Below are 19206 nucleotides of genomic sequence, written 5' to 3'. Positions count from 1 at the left end.
GGAAAGTCATTATAGATAAAACAGCCAGATCCCCTGATAAGGCTTCAAAGGGGCTGGGAGTGTATTGCCTTCAAAAACATTGCCAGTCCCTCCTGAGATAAGTCCCGCTTGAACCTGACTTCACCCGGGCTCAGCCAAGCTCGCTTTCACACTCCAGAGCTCTGCTTCTCTCTGCTGTGGCTAAACAAATAATCTTGTCTGCAAAGCAAGGATGTCTGAACAGAGAAGAGGAAGAGGCCTTACAGTAAAATACCTCTTGGGTCACACACCAAGCAGGTTTTTGTGACGGTAGGATGCAAAGGCACAGGTTGTCAGAGCTGGTGGATTTCCACCTGACGCTGAGCTGAGTCATTTTACCTGGAGTCTTCACCTATTGGTGGTGCCAGGGTCATCTCCTGGGTGGTTTGCATGCAATGCTGCAGGACAGCAGTGTTGAGTCATCCCATTCATTGCACCTCAGGCTGTGACCAGTCTGCTGAATTCTTTATTGGTGTGGACGCCTGTCCGATGAGTCCGTGAGTCACCATTCACAGAGAGCTGCCAGCCCCAGCTACCAGGAACATCTCATCCAAAAAGGTGGGGCCTATTTCTTGGTACAAGAGAATGATCAACTAAACCTCATTGCATATCAAATGCTGGAGGAGAGAGGAGTATAACACAAGACTGAAAGCTTCTGTTTTGTTGGCATGTGTTATAAGAAAGCATAATAATTCAGCAATATTTTAGATAATTGACATTTCTTGAAAGAAGTCACAGTAACAAAATTCCCATCCTCCTTAACACATTTCTGAGCATTCCCTTAAACCAGAACCGCAGAGACACCAGCCTGTTAATTATATTAAGATAAAGGGGAAATTTGGCAATTAAAGTCCCATTTTTTTGCATATGTCCCTGGTAGGCCTCTGATAACACTGTCTGCTGCCTGAAGGCAGCATTCCCCCACACAAGGTTTCCTGGAGACCCGCTGCTATGACTAAGCCTTCCATCACTGCCGTGTAATCACGAGCTCACACCAGGAGGCAAAACTGCTCAGACTGTGGCAGCCATTGTGACCTGAACTTTTCTCACAGAGAGTCTTAGGATGAGTTTCTCCACTGCCAAAAGCTCGGCAAAGCAGGCTTTAATGACTCTTCCAGCAGGAGCCAGTGGAATTTTTTGCCCCTTCATCGAAGGGAGGTGATTCTCAAGGACCTGTATTCATGTGTTGGCTTTGGTGGTTACTAAGGCTTGATCACTGGGACAGGAGAGGAGATAGAAAAGAGCAAAGTTGGTCATTTAATTCTGCTCACGTGCACTCCAAACTCCCTGGACACACATGAACACACAGTTAAGTATCCAGCACATGCTGATTCCACTTCTGCCAGCCCATCCCTGTCCAAGTTTAATTCTGAGACCATAAAAGTGACCCGAGTACAGCATTTAAGCACTGCTGTACTTTTGCCAGCAAAGTCCAGCCAAGCACAGAGAACAGTACGGGAGAAGAAAAGATCCCCAGTAGGGATGGGACACAGCAAAACCCCTCCCCATTTCTAGCCTTCACCATGTGTTTCCCAATAAAAGAACGCAAACTCTGAACTGAGGCAACGGAGCTTCAGTGAAATCTGAGCCAGGGCAATGCTTAAACCTCTCCACATCCCAATAACACTAAAGACTTGTTGACTGTGTAATTCTACATAAGGTTTCATGGTAAAAGCATCAGCAGCATGGTTTGTTTCACCAGCCTGGCAAAGCAAAATGCTCTTTCTTGGTTTGTTACCTCCACCCATGTGCCAACCCTCACCAACAGCTCAGAGAGGAGGGAAATGTTCCTTTCATGATTACTGCAGAGTATTCCCCAGACAAACACATTGCTTTACCTCAAACATTATTTAAGCATTTAGCTACTTGCATCCTTTGTCTGTGTGTGGAAGATTGACTTTTCCTCTGCTTGGATGAATTAAATGGTTTTTGCTCTTTCTCCTGCCCTCCAACTCCGCGCAAGCAAACAGTCGTGTTTCTGAAAAGACCATATTTTCTGTTGGTTTCACCTGAATAAATTCTGAAGTTTGAAGCTTCTTCTGCTTCCATCAAACCTGACCTAGGAGACAAGTGGCAAGTCAGGCTGAGGAGAAAGGAGGGAAAACAAGCTTAATTAAATTAACTCAGAAATATCAAGCATCATGATCAGAAGATGAGATTTATTCTTTTCTAAAGATCAGGAGACAGAGGATGGAGGAAGTAAAAGAAGAGATAAAGGCTTTTGGTATTGAACAAAGTGGCCATCAAGAGGCCCAACTAAATTTTTATTGTACCTTGATAATAACTATAAAAGGAGAGACAATTCGCCATCCCAGAATAATGAGGAAAAACACTCAATTTGAATTATCCATAAATACCCCATGCTTGGAGGCTTTGCACTTCTCAACATTTAAATGGCAGTTTAAAAATAAAATAAAGACATGAAGGAGAAAGGAAGACCTGCCCTTAGGGGAAAAAAAAAAAAAAAAAAGCAGGGAAAAAAAGATCTTTGTATCCATTCGAGTTGATGTGAGCATTTGCCCTATCAAGACCTAATTAGCAGTGGAAAAAATAAGCATTGGGGTGCCTGTGAACGGTGGTTTGTTACAAGCAGCATTTATTACAGCGAGATTTGACTCGTCTGAGAAGCACAGGGCTCACCCAGCACCTTGGTGCTGCACAGGCTGCTGCTTCCAGCAGGGTTCAGATGTCTCTGAGCCCGGGGACACTGGAGAGCCCCCACTGGCATCAGGAGCCTGGTGTGCAAAGCTTTGTACAAAAACTCCTCAAGGAGCATTCCTTGTTCACGGGCAGCCAGCCAAACAGGCAAAGCAGACAAAGGCAGCAGGAAAGGTGCTGTGATCCCCATTTCTTGTTAGAGGAGCTGAGCCATGGAGGGGTGAGTGTGTGCTCAGAGCCCGTGTGCGGTGTCAGTGGTACGACCAATGTGCCTTTCTTGCTTGCCCATACATGCCAGGAGGGTCCTGATGCCTTTGTGATTCCCAGGGTTAGCTGCACAGGCTCCCAGGATTGTGTTTGCTCAGATTTAACAGCAAGCAGCAGCCCCAAGGCCCCCACACTCCCATGATTGCCACACCACCAGTGACTGCTAGAAAGCCAGCTAAATCAAAACTGAAACACACCAGTGATATCTAAACAAATATACAGACTTTGTACTCAGAGCAGAAATGAATCCTTAAATTGATCTTCAATTCCGTCCATCTTAAAATTCTCTCTGAAAGACAGCTCTTGCCTCCTGGTGCCCTGATGGGGAGTAAAATTCTGGGATGTGCTGAGCAGAGATTTTCCAGCAGTGTCACCTATCAGTTACCCATCAGGGGATAACATTTTCCCAGTCTAAGCATCCCTTGGGGAGCATCACAGAGTGGGACAGGCTCCATTTGCAGGTTTCAGGACATTTTTTCATCACAGGTCACACACACACACACAGATCTGCATTTTATCTATGAGCTGTGATGCTGCCTCCAGAGACACTCCCTGGTACAAAGCAGCTTAAGGGCAGCTTCCAATTTAATGCATGAGAATGTCCTGCTCAACGTGCTTGAAGGAAAATCCTCTCCTCTCTCATGTAAGGACACAAGGTGCTGCTTGACCCTTGCAGGATGCCCTTCGATAAATCAGGCTCTAGCTGACACATCGTGTGGTGCAAACAGGCTCTTTAGCCATGGCTTGAAATGGGGCCAAAATCATCAGACTTAAAAGGGATGAAAAGTATTTCCTCTGTAGTAGACTTATTCATGATATATCTCCTCACAACCTTCCATTTCATTATGTTTGCACTAAGCAGCTCTCCCTCAAAAGTCTCAGCTGCAGAACCCATGCAAGGAAACAAATCTGTCCCTGGAGTCATCTGTGCTGATGCTTGCAGCTAATTCCTTCCTCTCTCATATCCCCCACGTTGTTCAAGGGACAATAAATAGCCCTTGAGATCTTAGAGGTACATTTCCCACCAGGAAAAGAAAGAGAAACCTTGCATAAAGTTCATCCCAGGATACACTAAGCAGCCCTCCTTCCACAGTCTCTAACCACATCAAAAGTTTCACATAACTGGGAATACCCAGGAGAGCTGATAGGTCTAATAATCAGTCTCACCTTTCTTGCAATTACTGGAGGAGTCAGGGGCTCTTATCAAACTCAGCTCTACCTTATCACCTCCTCACTGCCTCCCTCTTGCTTCTGACATCCTCTCCTGGAGGTGTTTCACTGTCAGCCTCTCTCAGCCAGATCCTTCACAGACCTAATAGGAGCAGACAAACAACGTCTCTGTCTGAATGATTAGCTGATAATCACAGACATTGTCTTTGCCAAGTTTTTTGAATAGAGGAGCCCAGTTCAGCCTCCCCTCACCTCAGCATCCCGCTGCCAAAGCCCACAAATCACATCAGCGTTAGGGAACGGGTGAAAAACAAAATCCAGCTCATATTGTCTGCCATCAAAAAGCTGCTAAATAATGCAAAGTAATGAAAACAATTTGGTTTGGATGATTGATTATAGGGAAATTGCTCATACCTCCAAAACGTGGCACTTCCAATCACATCTTTGTTTCATTTGTCAGCGAGGAAATTAAGTTCCTCTCCTGGCACAGGGCCTGTGCTGTCCTGTTAGCTGCCTTTGGCACACTGCATCACTTTGCAGCAGTTTCTTGCCCTTTTTGACACCTCACTTTGCCCCGCCTAAGCTGCTGTGACCCTATGGGACATGAGGTTTGGCTCCAGTTTATCAGACCACAGAGGCTCAGCTCTTCACGGAGGCAGTTCTCCCAGGTGCTCACATTAATCCCAAATGGCACTGACCCAATCAGCTTTGGAAAAGTCAAGAGGATGCCCAGCAACTGAGGATCTGCAGTTCTCTCCAAGAAGGTCTTCCCAAACTAGGAATTCCCTCCTTCACCTTAATGCAATTATGTAGTTTTAAACAGAGACTTGACCTTCAGATCTTGAAGGGAATGTCAGTAACTGCCTCCCACATGAAGAAGCAGAGGGATGAAAGAGGCACATTTGTGTCAATAAAGAGCAGAAAACAGACCCACTGGCACAAAAAATACTTCTCTTCCTCTCAGCTCCGAAAATCCAGCAACAAAAGGGATCTCCTAGTCCTGCACTGTGCTATGACAGGCAGTAGTTCTCTATATCCTTTGAATTAATTTAGCAAGCTCTATTTTAAAAACAAGTTCTGATTTTTGCCTCTAGCATTCCCATTATGAAAAGCTGTTTCAGAACATTGCTGTTCTGACAGTTCGAAACTTTCTTTCAATTTCCTGCCTAATTTATGCCTGGCCAGTTTTACACTCATGTTGTTACAGCAGTGCTGTTCTTTGGTTTAAAGAGTTCCTTCTCCTCCTGATGTTTGCTCCACAATGATATATGAACAGAGCTGTCACATAAGGCACGTTCAACCTAGTTTTACCACTAAAAGATGAAGACTTTATCTATTTATAGATGGGTTTTTTAACTCCTCGAGGAAACGTCTGTGTTTTTACATTGTGCTTAATTATAGATACATATGGCAGAAAGGCATTCTGTGGGATCATCAGAGGCAGGATCAAGTACATTTAAATAACTCAAATAATAGTTGTTTGTCAAATATACTTAAATACTAGTTGTTTGTCTAGCCCATTCCTAAAACTCACTAGGAGAGAAGATGCCACATCTTTCCTAGACAGCCTGTTTCAGTGTTTTACCCCTCTAGGGATTAGAAGGCTTTTCCTAATAAACATCTTAAATCTTCACCATGAATTCAATCACTTCCTTTTTCTTACACCAGTGACCATGGAAAATGACTCATCAGCAGCCCTTTTAAAAGTACTCCTTCTGTGAGGAAGACTGACTGCATCCCATTTCCATAGTTTCTCTCTTAAAACGAACTAATGCAGTGCCTTCAATCTTTCTCCACAGGACTTGTTTGCCTGACCTCTTATCATTCACTTGATTTGTTGTTGGGCTTTTCTTCACCCTGGGCTCTCCAAATTCCTTAATGGGTGTAGATAAAGTTCCACATCAGTTCTGGACACCCACTCTTGACTGAAGCCCTGTCAGCCCCGAGCAGGTTGTAATCATTGCCTCACGAGCCTGGCAAAGAGCACTCTTGTTAATACAATCTTGGATACAATGAGGTGTTTTGCAGCAGCCTTGCAGGGTTATTCATATTCTGCTTGTGAACCAGAGCAACCCCGGCCCTCTCCAGATGCCTCATTGTGCATTCCTTGTTTTGTGTTTGTGTATTCTGCTTTGCCTGCCCCAGAGGAGTGCTTTGCACTTGTCTTAATTTCATCTCTTTTGCTTTCAGGCAGGATCTCTCATTTGTAATGATTGTTGTAAGGGCTGAGCCTACCTCTCAGAGTCCTGTATTTACCTGGCACAATGACAGGCAGTGTTTCAGACCCCTGAACGGGGCACCCTGCCCTTCCAGCACAGCTCAGCCAGGATATGGATGCAATCTCCACAACTAGTTACATTGCTCTTCCAATATTATTATTAGTAATATTCAGTAAACTTCTCTTATTCCCTATCTTTAGAGATTATTTCCCCCAAAACAGCTCATGTACCTTCCCTTCACCTTCTAGGTAGCACGTTCTGCACAACATCCATCACTGTCACATGATTTGAACTTTCAGATCTCTTCTCCCATCCCCTGAACCTTCCCACCTGCCACACGACACCCTCTGTTATTCCATGGCCCTACTCACCCTTGCCAGCACCCTAAATCAGTCACAGCCTTGAGGTGGGAGCTTCACTTTCCCCAGAGCAGCTGTGTGACACTTTTCAAAGCTGGAATACACCAGTGCACACTTGAGCTCAGGTTTCCTCTAAGGACAGATTAAATCAGGGGTCAGAGAACAAACTTACATTCTAGTGATTGTGTCCTCACAGCATAAGGTACTCTTCTGCTCTGCTTCCTAGGAGCCTTCAGTGCTTTTTTGCACCTGAGTGTCCTTCCTACATCCAGCAAGGCTGGTCAGGGCATTTAAAAGCTCTCAGGAGGGCCCCTGGCTACACTGCCCTGGGCTGAGAATGTTCCATAATAAGGTCTCAAAAAACGTCTCTGTAACAGAGAGCACTCCAAGAGAAAGAGCCCTAGAGCCCAGCCAGTGCCTTGTCACAGAAAAAAACCCCTCTGCATGATCACAGGAAAAAAAAAACCTTCTGCATGATCCCAGTGGCCAGGGAAGAAGTAAAGTAAGTGCTCTCACCACCCACCCACTTTTGTTTGCTTTGACACAAACCCATATCTCCCCTCCCTGCCACTTCCCAGCTCAATTCTGAGGAGAGACAGAGGCCTTTAAAGCTGGTAAGTTGTGAAGAGCAAAACTTGTAAAATACCATCTCTCCAAAGGACATGGCACTGTCCTGGCATGATTTCACCTGAGGATTTTCAAGTGCATCACAGAACTCTTATCTCTCATGGCACTGCACTGAGGGACAATCCAGTCTGTGTTTGAGGCATGGAGAGGCTGCCCCACTTGGGACATTTATTCTGGAGGCATGAGCCCAGCAGAAAGCTGCTGAGGGCCCAGCTTACAAGACCCTTACTCAGAACCAGAACTAGTGTGACAGCAGGTTTAGGATGAACATAATACAAATTGGGACTAGGACTGCTAGATCTCTTGGGAATAGCTGCTCAGGAATTGGGGGAGATAGAAGCTGGGTAAGTGCTTCATTGCACCTCTTGGAGAGCTCTTCTCCACTCAATGAGTGGAGGACAATGAGAGTCCTTCCCTGGAGGCTGTCAGAGACTTACCAATGAAATGACAAAACAAAACCCAAAACCCTAGTGCAGCTGGGTGCTGGTGTGGCTGTAATAAGGGAGAGTGAGCAGTGTATCAGCAGGGGCACTGGGCTAAATGGAGCAAAATGAAATCAAAGTAAAGCTGCTGCTCCTCATAAGAGTGATCCTTCAGGATTTGGCTGGAAAGCTGTTCCAAACCACTGCCATGGACAGAATGCTGATTCCAAGCCCAACTCTCACCCACTGACATTTTGCAAGTGGCATTTTCTCGTGCTTGCTGAAGCATGGAGCAAACCTTCCCCCTTTCCCTGCTGCTGCTCTCACGTCTGCTCCCCATTCACGCCAACGTAGGGCAGGATCTTTCCTGCTTGCCAGAGGTGTGAAGCCAATGTAAATTACTTTCCTTTCTGCATTGAGGGAAAGTCGTATTATCAACCTGTCAGATCCAGACAGTTGCCAAGATGCTTTATAAGAAGAATTAAATCAGGCTCAATCTCAACAGATGGATTCTTGCCCCTCTTTGGGGGCCCCATGCAGGGCTCTGGCCTTTGCCAGCAGCAGCAATGCACATCAGCAGTGTTTTTTATTTTTTCTCTCTCAGATGAGCTTTATCAGTCAAAGCCAAGCATGTGTGGGAGACTGCAGCAGCATAAAACAGTCCACTATCATCAAAGAGTAGGTCATAAGAAAATTGTTTCCCAGGCTTTTAGCCAGGGACATATCACAATGAGCTGACAGAGGAATTACTTGGTTTCATCCTTGAAATGCAGCCCTCATCATTATTAGAAATTGATGGTCAGTAAGGACCACCACAGCCCCCAAAGCAGTGGCATGCCAGAAGGGGAGACTGTACCCCTCACAGATAAAATAAATGAAGTGGGAATTTTGCAAAACAGAATGGGATTATCTGTTTATGATCCAGCCAAGACAGAACACAGCCTCTCTCTGGCTTGGAAAGTTCCCTCCATGGATCGTGAACTCTGGGTCACAGTGGAAATGGCAGTGCTGGCACTGCTGTGGCAGTGGCCAGGTAAGTTATAGCTTGGTCTGGGGGAGGCTCATTGTCACAGTTGAGTTTTCCAGCACTGAGTATCAGTATTTCTCTTGTGTCCTGAGGCTTGATAAGTTCCCAAGTCTATGGGGACTTAACTCTACAGTTCTGAGGATGACATTCAAATCCATGTGAAATTCAGCAGCCCCCAGGCTCCATAAGCTACATGCATTTTGTCTTTCTCCATAGAGGTGGAAAAATATATTTAAAAGCCCACAAATACAATTAATAGCTCCTCAGATCCCTTCTCATTTGCTCTTCCATTTTCCAAGCCTCTACAATCGGATGTACCACAAACTGGCTGTGTAGGAGTGATTTAATACCATGACAAAGTGTTGTCTCTGTGAGGCTGGAGTCCTCCAGACTTGGCATCCCTGGATGACATGGATGCATGGTGAGGCCATGACTTCAGACCAGAAAATCCACTTTGTGCCACCATTCCTCCTTTCTCTTCTTCTGCAATCACCCCTGGTCACCTCTGCATTTCCTCTTCCTGAGAGGGAACAGCCTTCTTGTCTCCTCAGTGTGAAAACCTTTGAGACAAGAGAAGTTGCAGAAACAAAAATAATACAGACATAAAAATTTTCTCTTTAAAAACACTCAAATGACCATTTAGACCCAACTTTTATGGTGGGAAAGGAAAGCTTTTATTTGAATAACTTATGCTCACTGCCTTTGCCGGTTGCTTCTCCATGGGGGAAGGTTTTGTTAAACTCAGAAGTGATGAAGGCAGTGGAAATTAGAAGGTAGCCAGAGTCTTTCCTTCTCTCATCCTTCCCATCCCTTTCCTACCGTCCACAAACTGGGATATGGCCATGCATTGTCCCAGCTGCATTAAGCAGCTCTGGTGACAGTCACAGGCACTCACACTCCCAAACGTGCTCCTGGGCCACGCTGTTGAATTGTCTCATGCAGAACTGACACATTTTAAGATCTAATTATGATGACAAAGCTCTAAACAGTGTGGAGCAGACTCTCAGCCTTTGCTCATCAGTACCCAACTGCTCCCACTGATTCCTGCTCTTGGAGCAGCAGTTTGTTAGCTGCAGGAACCGTCTGTTGTTTTCAGCCTGGGAACTAACAAACTCTAAGATGTTCAGCCCAGGATTTGATTTCTGCCTGACGGAAGCTCAGATTTGATGCCCAGACCAGAGTCCGTGACATTCTGGGTATTTGGGTTCCAGTCTCTCGTGAGCCAGTCAGTTCATGGCCTGGAAGGTTACAATTCTGCCAGGGATCAGTGGCTTTTCAAATGGGATCAGGTAACTGTATGCAGTCAAAAACAACTCCACATTCCTTTCTTTTGCTTTATACATAAATAGCCACTGTTCCATAAACCCTGCTGCCAGGAAGGCTGCAGCAGTGCTCTCAGAAGGAAGTATACTCAGTTTGTCCTTTAGCAGGGGTGCCAAGGCATCTTGGATTCCTCCAGAGCTGGCAGGATTAAGATGGTCTTGAAAAAGCAACAGTTCATCTACAGCATTTATAGGCCAAGTTTAATAGGAAGTGTCCCCTTGCCAGGGTGTTCTAAGGAGTCTGCAAGACATCAGCCTCCATCCAGGCTGGCTGGAAGCTTCTCCAAAATCAGCCTACACACCTTGGCAGAATGGCCTGTCACTAATCCCTAGGAAACAACCACCTTTGAGAGCTAAAAAATAGAAGCTATTTTTAAAACCAGCAAATTTATAACCCCTAGATCCCTGCTTATTAAAACAATTAAGTCTCTACCTTACAGCTGCCCTCAAACTAGCTTTTCCTTTTCATTTACCTGTTTCCACACACCTCAGTTGTGTCACAGACTGCCACATCCAGACAGTGCCTGCAATTCAAGTGAGCTGTGAACCTTCTGAAGCCACTGAGGAAGAAACACAAAGGTTGTGTGCAGACACTTTGTGCCATCGGTTTGTTGCTCACAGATGAGCAGCCCCAGCTGGAACAAAAGCATTCAGCATAACCAAGCACCAAGGAATAAATTGTTGGGTATTTCAGCACTCAGCACTTCACATTCATGTCTCTCCCCCTTGTTAAATCTTTTTCCCATGGTCATGGGCAGCACTGAGGTCTCTGTAACAGCTCTTAACACAACAGAATTTCATGCACTGAAACTCTGGAGAGGAAAGGCACAAATAAAACATAAAATTGTTCTCATGACAACATACTAGCACTGCACATACTAACGCTTTTTTTTTGTTTTTTTCTTTACAGAAATCTTGTCCATTAAGAGCTTTTCATTCTTTTACCAGAAGCATTCCTGGTTTTAGAAGCGTGGGATTAATTTACTTGCTCTACTGCTTTCAGTTTAGCTTTTGTAGTATGGAAAAGGAATGGGACCTAAAAGTCAAGGATGTTTCCACTGAAATCAATGTGTTTGTCCCAGTGAGAAAACACCTTGGATCAACTCACAACCATTCATCACAAAAAGAACAGTTTGGTGAGAAGCATTTCCATTGGGGTCATGCCAGTTTTCCCTTCAATGAAAAGATGCCTGTGATTTCATGAGAATCTAGATCTGGTCTGCAACAAAAAGCTCTTCCCATCCAGCTGCAGGAACACAAGTCAAATCTTTGGGACTTTATAATTTCATTGCCAAGTGTCACTTTACCTATTATCCATCTTCACTTACCTTGTGGTGCTTTGAGGCCCCCCAGCCCCCAAGATGTCAGGTAGAACATCCTTATACTTGGCTGACATTTCTGAATTTGATTGGATATTAAAGGCCAGGGGAAAGAAAAAAAAGAAAAAAAGAAAAAAAAAAAAAAGGAGGAAAATAATTTCTTATTTGAAATTCAGCCCTGGTACAATTACAGCCTGGGGTAAAAGCTCAGGTTGGTTTTATTTTATCTCAATGGCTTATTTCTTCTTTCAGCTGCCCTCCTGTCCTTGCACTTGTTCTATAGATATATAGGAATCAAGAAGGCCTTGAATCTGTAGTCCCTCATTAAACAAGACTCAGAGGTCTTTTAGACCAAACACAGATGTCTCTTTATTTAAAGGCATCCATGTACAGTGGGGCCCAGTGACTTCAATCACACCATAACACTACAATAAAGATCATGAATTAAAGAATAATTTTGAACCTGCCCTCGATTCCCTATGATAGAAAAGCAAGAGTTTAAAAAGGTGAAGAAACACAGTGCACTCTGTTGCTATCATCAGACAATCCTTCTAGCTCAGCAGTCTTGGGTTTTATCACACACACACAGAGCTCACAAGATAGCAATCCATTAAACATTTTTGCTAGAGCATTTAGTCAGAATGGGAACATCTGGAGTTGTGATTCAATTGTCCAGAACTCACTGCCTGATAATTAATATTCCTTCAAATGGCTCCTCTATCAAGGTGTCCCTCTAATTTCCAGCCATTTTCCTGAGGTTGGGAAACACTGCTGAGCTATTGCTCATCCCCCAGCCCAAGACTTGTATAGGAACATGAGATGAGGTGGAGGACTTATGTTTCAGTGTTGCCTCAGGCACATCCGCCAGACTAGGCATGAAAAATGTCACCTCACTCCAACAGCAACAAGAAAGAAAACACTTGAGGAAATGTTCCAGGAAATAAATTTGTATTGCCTCAATGGGACAAGCACAAGGAGGATGGATTCACCATCACCAGACCTCACCTCCAGCTCCAATATCTGTATTTTATAACTTTAAAGGGCCTCATCCTTCAGTGGCCTTTGGACCATGCTCTGGTGTAACTCAGGGATGCAGCTTTTGCCATCACCAGGCAGACCAAGCTCTGTGTCTCTGTCTATCTTACATGTGCAAATTCAGCCTTTCCAGGCATAAACTGACATAATTGTTCCACACTTGGATGGTGGTTTCTGCTCCTTAATTCAGCCCTAAAAGCCTGTCCAATTGAATTATTAGCATTTCACTCTCCTATCAAGCTCTGGGCAGCCAGGGAATCCTTCAGCTGTCTGAAAAATGTCTTATTTCTATGAAATTTTGCTTTCTAGTTGCAGGGAAACAAACTAACTAGATTGGAGAGAATGCATAGACCTTACATCAAACAGGAATGTGCTCATAAATATTGATGGATCATATGCTAAGTACTGGTAATGAGCAGCTGGATATCTTTACCTAAGAAACTCTTGGTACTTCTCAGCTTTACCTGAGTTAGTTTGCTATTTTTTTGCCTTAATTTTGCCTCAAACTATCTCTGCCTGGCAGGTCTGCATGCTGGTTTAAAGCCCAGTCCTATCTTCACAAATCTGTCTGAGGGCATCTTCTTTGATGTCTTCATCGGGCTCTGCCCCAGAGAAGGGTAAGAAAAATCAAAATGCCTACACAGTCTGCAAGTCCAGCTCTGTCTATTTGGTTTCAAGTGCGTTTCCAATCTCTTTAAGCTTCCAACAGGGAGAAAGGGATCTTACTCTATGCAATCTCATTCACACCTCTTCTCCTACTGCTGTGGAGGCATGATGTTGACTTTTCAGCAAACAGAGCCTCATTCCTCAGGGTGTCTGCACTGCTTGCTTAGCTGAGCCCCATCAAATTATGCTCAAATCACACTAAGACAAGAGAAAAATCAGAATATGCCCCTTTCATACCTGGCTTTTGTATTTATTTGGCTCTAATAGAATTTATCATCCAGAGGAATTTCAGTTTTTACAGAGCTGTTTCTTTTTCCCCTCTGTGATTTGGGTCAAATCCTATCACCAAGCTCTGCTGACTTTGTTGCATTGCTGTCCCCAGCCTGGTAGAGACGTGACAAGCAAACATTGCTGAGCTGTGCTCCAAATCCAAGCCAAGAACACCAAAAGGACTGTAGAAAAGAGCTGAGGCATCCCAGCCCAGCTCCAAGGAAGCTGATGATGCAGGCACAGAGCAAGTAACACTCAACCCCTACAATCCACATTTCCAGACACTGACACAGAGACTCTTCTGGATGTCCTGCTCTCCCTTTGAGAGAGGTGCTGGAGCCATCCGTTTCTAAATCAGAGCAGACATTGGGCCAGAAAGAAATAGAGGATGGCAACAGAAGGTCAAATGGACAGGGGAGGTAAAATCGCACGGAAATAAAGAGAAACGAGGCTTTTTATTGGGTCTATTCTGATGATGCACAGGTAGGAACATAACAAGAGCTGCTCTGACATGTAATTCAGGCTGACTGCTGTTTAGAAATGGCTGTGCTTCTCCAACAAGAAAGCCCGCTGTCCTCATTTCTGGCTGTGGAAAAGAAAGTGGCCAGGGCACATCACCTACATGGGCCAAGAGGTTGGAACTTTGAAACAAAAGGAGGAACAGCTCAGGTCACCTCAGAGGACACATTTGTAGCACATTTCACTGTGATCTTCTACCCCCCCCTACTTTATTCAAAGAAACTACGGTTTTAAATAAGCATCTTCAGCGTGGAAAATGAATCCCCAAGGATACATCAGAGAGCAAATGGGAAGGAAACTGTTCTTTGCAGTAAGGACACCACCTTCACTTTCACCTCAGCTCATTCCCATTTCTCCTTTCTCCCCAAAGTCTTTTTTGTAGCCCTGCACGGGTACCCTCAGCCTCTGTCACATCAACCACTGGCTCCCAGTGGGTCTCTCTGCTCCCTGAGGTTCCCCAGCTCAGGAAACCCTGTGAGAACATTCCTCCATGGATTATGCTGGCACCAGAGCTGCACCCCTTGGCAGCTGCGGGCTGGTGTGGGTTACAGCGCCTTTAAAGCTCCCCTGGCATTTAAACCCATTTGAAAACTCCCCGGAGCCTTTAAATGACTCATGCAATCTGTGGAGAATGCACACCTTGGAGCATATGGCCCATGTGCTGACTAACACCGTGGATAATGTCAGTAATGATGCTCCACCGTGCACACGAGCTGGGCTGCAGCTCCACTGAGGAGATCAGTGCAGGCCTGGGTTGTGTTTTTAATGAAGAACATAAAAATAAAGACATTACGGGTTTCTGTTTTCAAACAAGCTTGCAACTGTGCCACCTGGAAGTCAAGGAGATGTGGGAGGACAAAACCTAAGCCATTAGGTTATAAAAACTTCAGGAGAAAGCCAGATAGCATTGATAACACAGGTCTCTGTTCTTCAAGGTGATGCTTCTCAGGATGTCCTCCAATCTATGGGAATGCTCAGGGTTTATTTCTCTGAATTGCTACTCTAATGAGTTTCCTGCTCTTGGAGTGGGCTCAACAAATTGCCTCTTGGTAGGGAATAACAAGTCCTGAAGGAAAACCTATAACTGCACCTAATACCTCAGCCCTGTGAGACTGTATTTATTTTCTGTATCAGTTCTGGAGCTGAGACTCACAGGCTTCCTGCTCTTACAACTCACAACGGAGCAGATTTGCATCTCACATGAGGGATACCCGAGCTGTGGGTTGATTTAGTAGCTGGAATTTTGTGGTGTGTAGTGAAGAGAGACTCAGGGAAGATACTTGGCAAAGTAAACTGCACAAACCAGCCAAGAGATAGTCTTCTCCCTTTCACAGCCTCTAATGAACCCTTTGCTTCTTATCAGAACAGCAAGGGAACAGACATCCCTCCAGCACATAACCAGCCCCTCTCTGAGGATCAGGAGATGAAACCATCAGCAATGAGTTACAAACATGGAGTATTTCTGAACTCATTTGTCTGCTGATAGCATTCAGGCCTTATTCCAACCTGTAAATGGGATGTGCTTCACTAGTTTTAAATCACTCAGCAGGTGATAAGTGGTTAACGCCTGGAGCCCTGAGGTGCCTTCAAAACATAATTGCTTATTAAAATAAAACAATAATTAAGTGGAAGACACAGAACCTCATGACTTCTGAAAACTGGATCATTTTTTATAATGAGTCACTGAGGCTGGGAGGAGACAAGGGAGAAGGGCTAAGCCAGAGACCTGAGGGCACACACTGCTCTGGCAGCTGAGAAAGGGAAGGAGTGAGAGGGCTTGAAAACACCACGGAAAGGTGTTCATGGAAAGGATGCTCCAGATGCCAGCACAGCAAATACACAGCGGCATTTGATGAGAGGGGAAGGACATTCAGATTTGTGTTGGGGGCAGAAAAACTTGGTGCTCAAAAGGTCTGAAATCAAGAAAACTGTGGCTCATTTTCAAGCTGTTGGAGGAAAATGAAGGAGTTTGCTTGGTGACAACTCCTGCCTTGTCATGTGGCAATGGCCTTTATGATATGGATGGGTCACAGCTTCTCAGTTCCCTTCAGGCTCCAATTAAACTCTCTCAGTAACCATCTCCTAGATCAGGCTCTGCAGGAGTCAGAAGATAAAACAAATTTCTCACCTTCTTAGCACTGTCCATCAGTGATTGATCATGTCTGTGTGGAGATCCATAGGCCAGAAACTCAAACGTCACATCTCTCACAGGGTTTTTGACATCTGGGGTGCAGGAGATAGTTTATATTCTTGCATTCCCCCTTCCTTCTCTTCTTGCAAGCACAGAGACCAGAATTCTCCATCTCTTTCAGACAATGTCTGACAAACATTGCCCACCCCAAGAGCTTTGATTAGTCAGAGTAAAAACCACTGCATTAACTGTTCAATAAATAAATACCTGATTGTTTTCATCTTCTTCACGCCACAGTATGAGCTGCATAGTTTTAATCATGCCTTTGGGCTTAATCCTGATTATTTTATTGCAAACTGCAAGAACATGTCATTACTTACAGTGCCATTCTAGGCTTTAGTCAGTCCTTCAGGTCAGCAGGTGTTGAGGGAATCATCATGTGGTACCAGCTCTCTGTGCCCTTGCTTCTCAAACGATGGCAAACTCCTGCAAGCCCTGAGCTGAGAATTAACGAAAAAGGATCTGTGTAGTAATTTAAGTCCTAAATTTTCAACTCTTCCAGCTTTGCATGCTCTTTGCAGATATAATCCCACAGAAGAGAAGTGGGGATAGACAAAGAGCTGCCATATAACCCTCCAAACATGTAACTTGTTGTACAAAGTCACCAAGTAACAGGGAGTTGGTGACACATGCAGGCGGCTGTCCCTACACCAGGCAGAGTATCAGGCTCTCAGTCTGTAGTGTAGCAGCCTGAAAATATTTTATCTTGATTCAGCTCCAGGTGCCACATAACAAAACCACGCCGTGTTAATTGGCCCCTCATTAACAAGCTCAGCAGAGAGTCAAGGCTGGAACTGAGAATGGAGAAGTTGTCTCCAGAGTGAACTTACCCTCTCCTTGCGGGCCAGGGTGAAGAGAAAACCAGACTCCACTGTCTGCCCTCCAGCTGTCCCCAGAGCTCCCCATACTGGCAGGAGATGCCAGACAATTTTGGCTTCTAAACATTTCCACATTAAAAATGACTGCCAGCACTTCAAGTGATCTCCGGCCTCGGCAAGCAGGAAGGAGGCAGCACGCAGCTATTTTTAACCTGGGCTCATTTCTTAGGGAAGAAATCATTCATAACCTGTGTGCATGCAGTGCATCAAGGCAGGCTGGGCTGCAAGCACTCCTTAATGGAGCTGCTCTCTCTGCACTGGGCAGTGAGGGCCCTTTGCTCTGTCCTACAAGGGATCACAGGGAAATACTGAAGGGATGAGTTTACCTGTTCTGTGCCCACCTCTGATGCCTTGGAAGGCTGACCTGAAACAGAGACTGGACAGAGCTAGAGAATAAATTAGGTATTTACTGAAAGGTCTCCAGGATCCACCTTGGGCAGGAGAGGAGCCTGACCAAGGCTGCACCCAGGCTGGACTAAGAATGGTCACAAAATGCCTGGCTGGTCACGAGATCCTATGTTTTTATGAGTTTCAGTCCATTTGCATATTGGGGTTTAATTGTCCAATAACAGCTTCAGGTTGCAAGGTCTCATCCTTCTTGTTTTCTCTCTTCAGCCCACTGTTTATGCTGTAGGGCTGAAAGTTGTCCTTTGTCTCCAGCAGGGAAAGGATTTGTTTGGTCTCCCTACTCTGTGAAGGGAGCTCACTAACACTTAATATGAGGCTCAGAACTGCATCCTTAGGCAGCACAGAATGTGAAAATATGAAAGCCAAAGCATAGGACATCACCTCTGCAGTGGTAGGAGAGGAAGTAGGGGCTCCAAGCCACATCACAATTTTGTCATTAGCTGTCCATCTCTCATTCCATCCTTGCTCCTGCTCAGAGCCCATCATTGTGACATTCTTGGAACTCCTGCTCCTGCTCCCTGCAGCCAAACCATGTGCACACACAGTCCTGCTCATTTCTGGGAGGTTCTCCTCTGAAACACAGCTAGCTTAGCCTAAGGCAATTCAGGGATCTCTCCACTCTTCTCTGTGTGGGGAAAGTGCAGGTTTCCTGAACTTGACATCGTTTTCCTGCTGACCTGCCACTTCTCCTAACACTTACATCCTTTGCCATAATCAGTGGTCAAATGCTTCTGGCCCAGCAAGGCACAGATCACTTTGAACTGCAGTTCTGGTAATTGGGTTTGGCAGGCAATATTTGGCCCTAAGACCTTTCTCATCTCTTCGATTTCACTTTTATATGCTCAAGGATTTAATCTCTGAAGGTAAAAAAAGACTATTACAATCTTCTAATCTGTCATCTCACTTAGCTCTGGGTGTAAAAATTCACCTGGTGGTCCTATACTCAGCTCAGGAACTTTTAGTTGAGCTGGAATACCACTTTCAGAAAAGTGATCTAAACTTGATATATTGGATTTAAGTAACAGAGAGCTTGCCTCATACCTTAGGCAACTGTTCCAGGGGTTCATCATCCCATTGTTAAAAACATCCAGCTCATTTCACAATTGGAAATCAATGCGAGACAAACAGAGACATTGGATCTTGTTGCATCACTTTCTCCACTAGTCTAAAAAGCCTCTAACACTCAGTAAGTGTTGCTGTGGTTTTTCCTCCCTCAAACCGTGAACAAGTTGCTCCTAGAATCTGCAGTGTGCCAGCTTCAGAGCAGAGTACACAAAACAAATACTCGGCAGCTTTAAAATACGCTGGTTCATCATCAGTCTCAGCCTGAGAAGGTTTGGCTTTTCAGTGTTTTTCTGCTTGGAGAGCCCCACTCCTATGCTTGTCCCTAAGATCAGAGGGCTTCTTTCACACCCTCACGTCTCAGCCAACTCAGAGGTGCTACATTCCCCTCACCTCCTCCTAAAACCCCTCTTGCTCATATAAAACATGAAGGCCAGGTTAACAAATGTGCTTTTAAGTTGTATGAGCTTAACCCTCCTGCTGAGTTTCAGGCTCCAAAAAGCTTGCAGCACCATTATAAAAACATACGGTTCAGTTTAGCTGCTTAAAATTAGACTGTGAATCTCCAGATCCCTTGGGATGGGTGCATGCTTTGGGGAGAAGAGGGAAAAAAAGAAAGAGACAAAGCTCAGAAGTCAGCCAAAATACTCAGGCTCTGAGCTTAGCTCACAAACAACTGCAGACCAAGTTTTCAATCTGCTGCCTAAGGACTCCTGGGATCCACAGACCACTTCTAAGGGCTCTCAACAGGTAGTTATGAGAGCAAGAA

The sequence above is a fragment of the Sylvia atricapilla genome, chromosome 13, assembly GCF_009819655.1.
Source record: "Sylvia atricapilla isolate bSylAtr1 chromosome 13, bSylAtr1.pri, whole genome shotgun sequence".
Lineage (NCBI taxonomy): Eukaryota > Metazoa > Chordata > Aves > Passeriformes > Sylviidae > Sylvia > Sylvia atricapilla.
Note: the sequence above shows the minus strand (reverse complement) of the source record.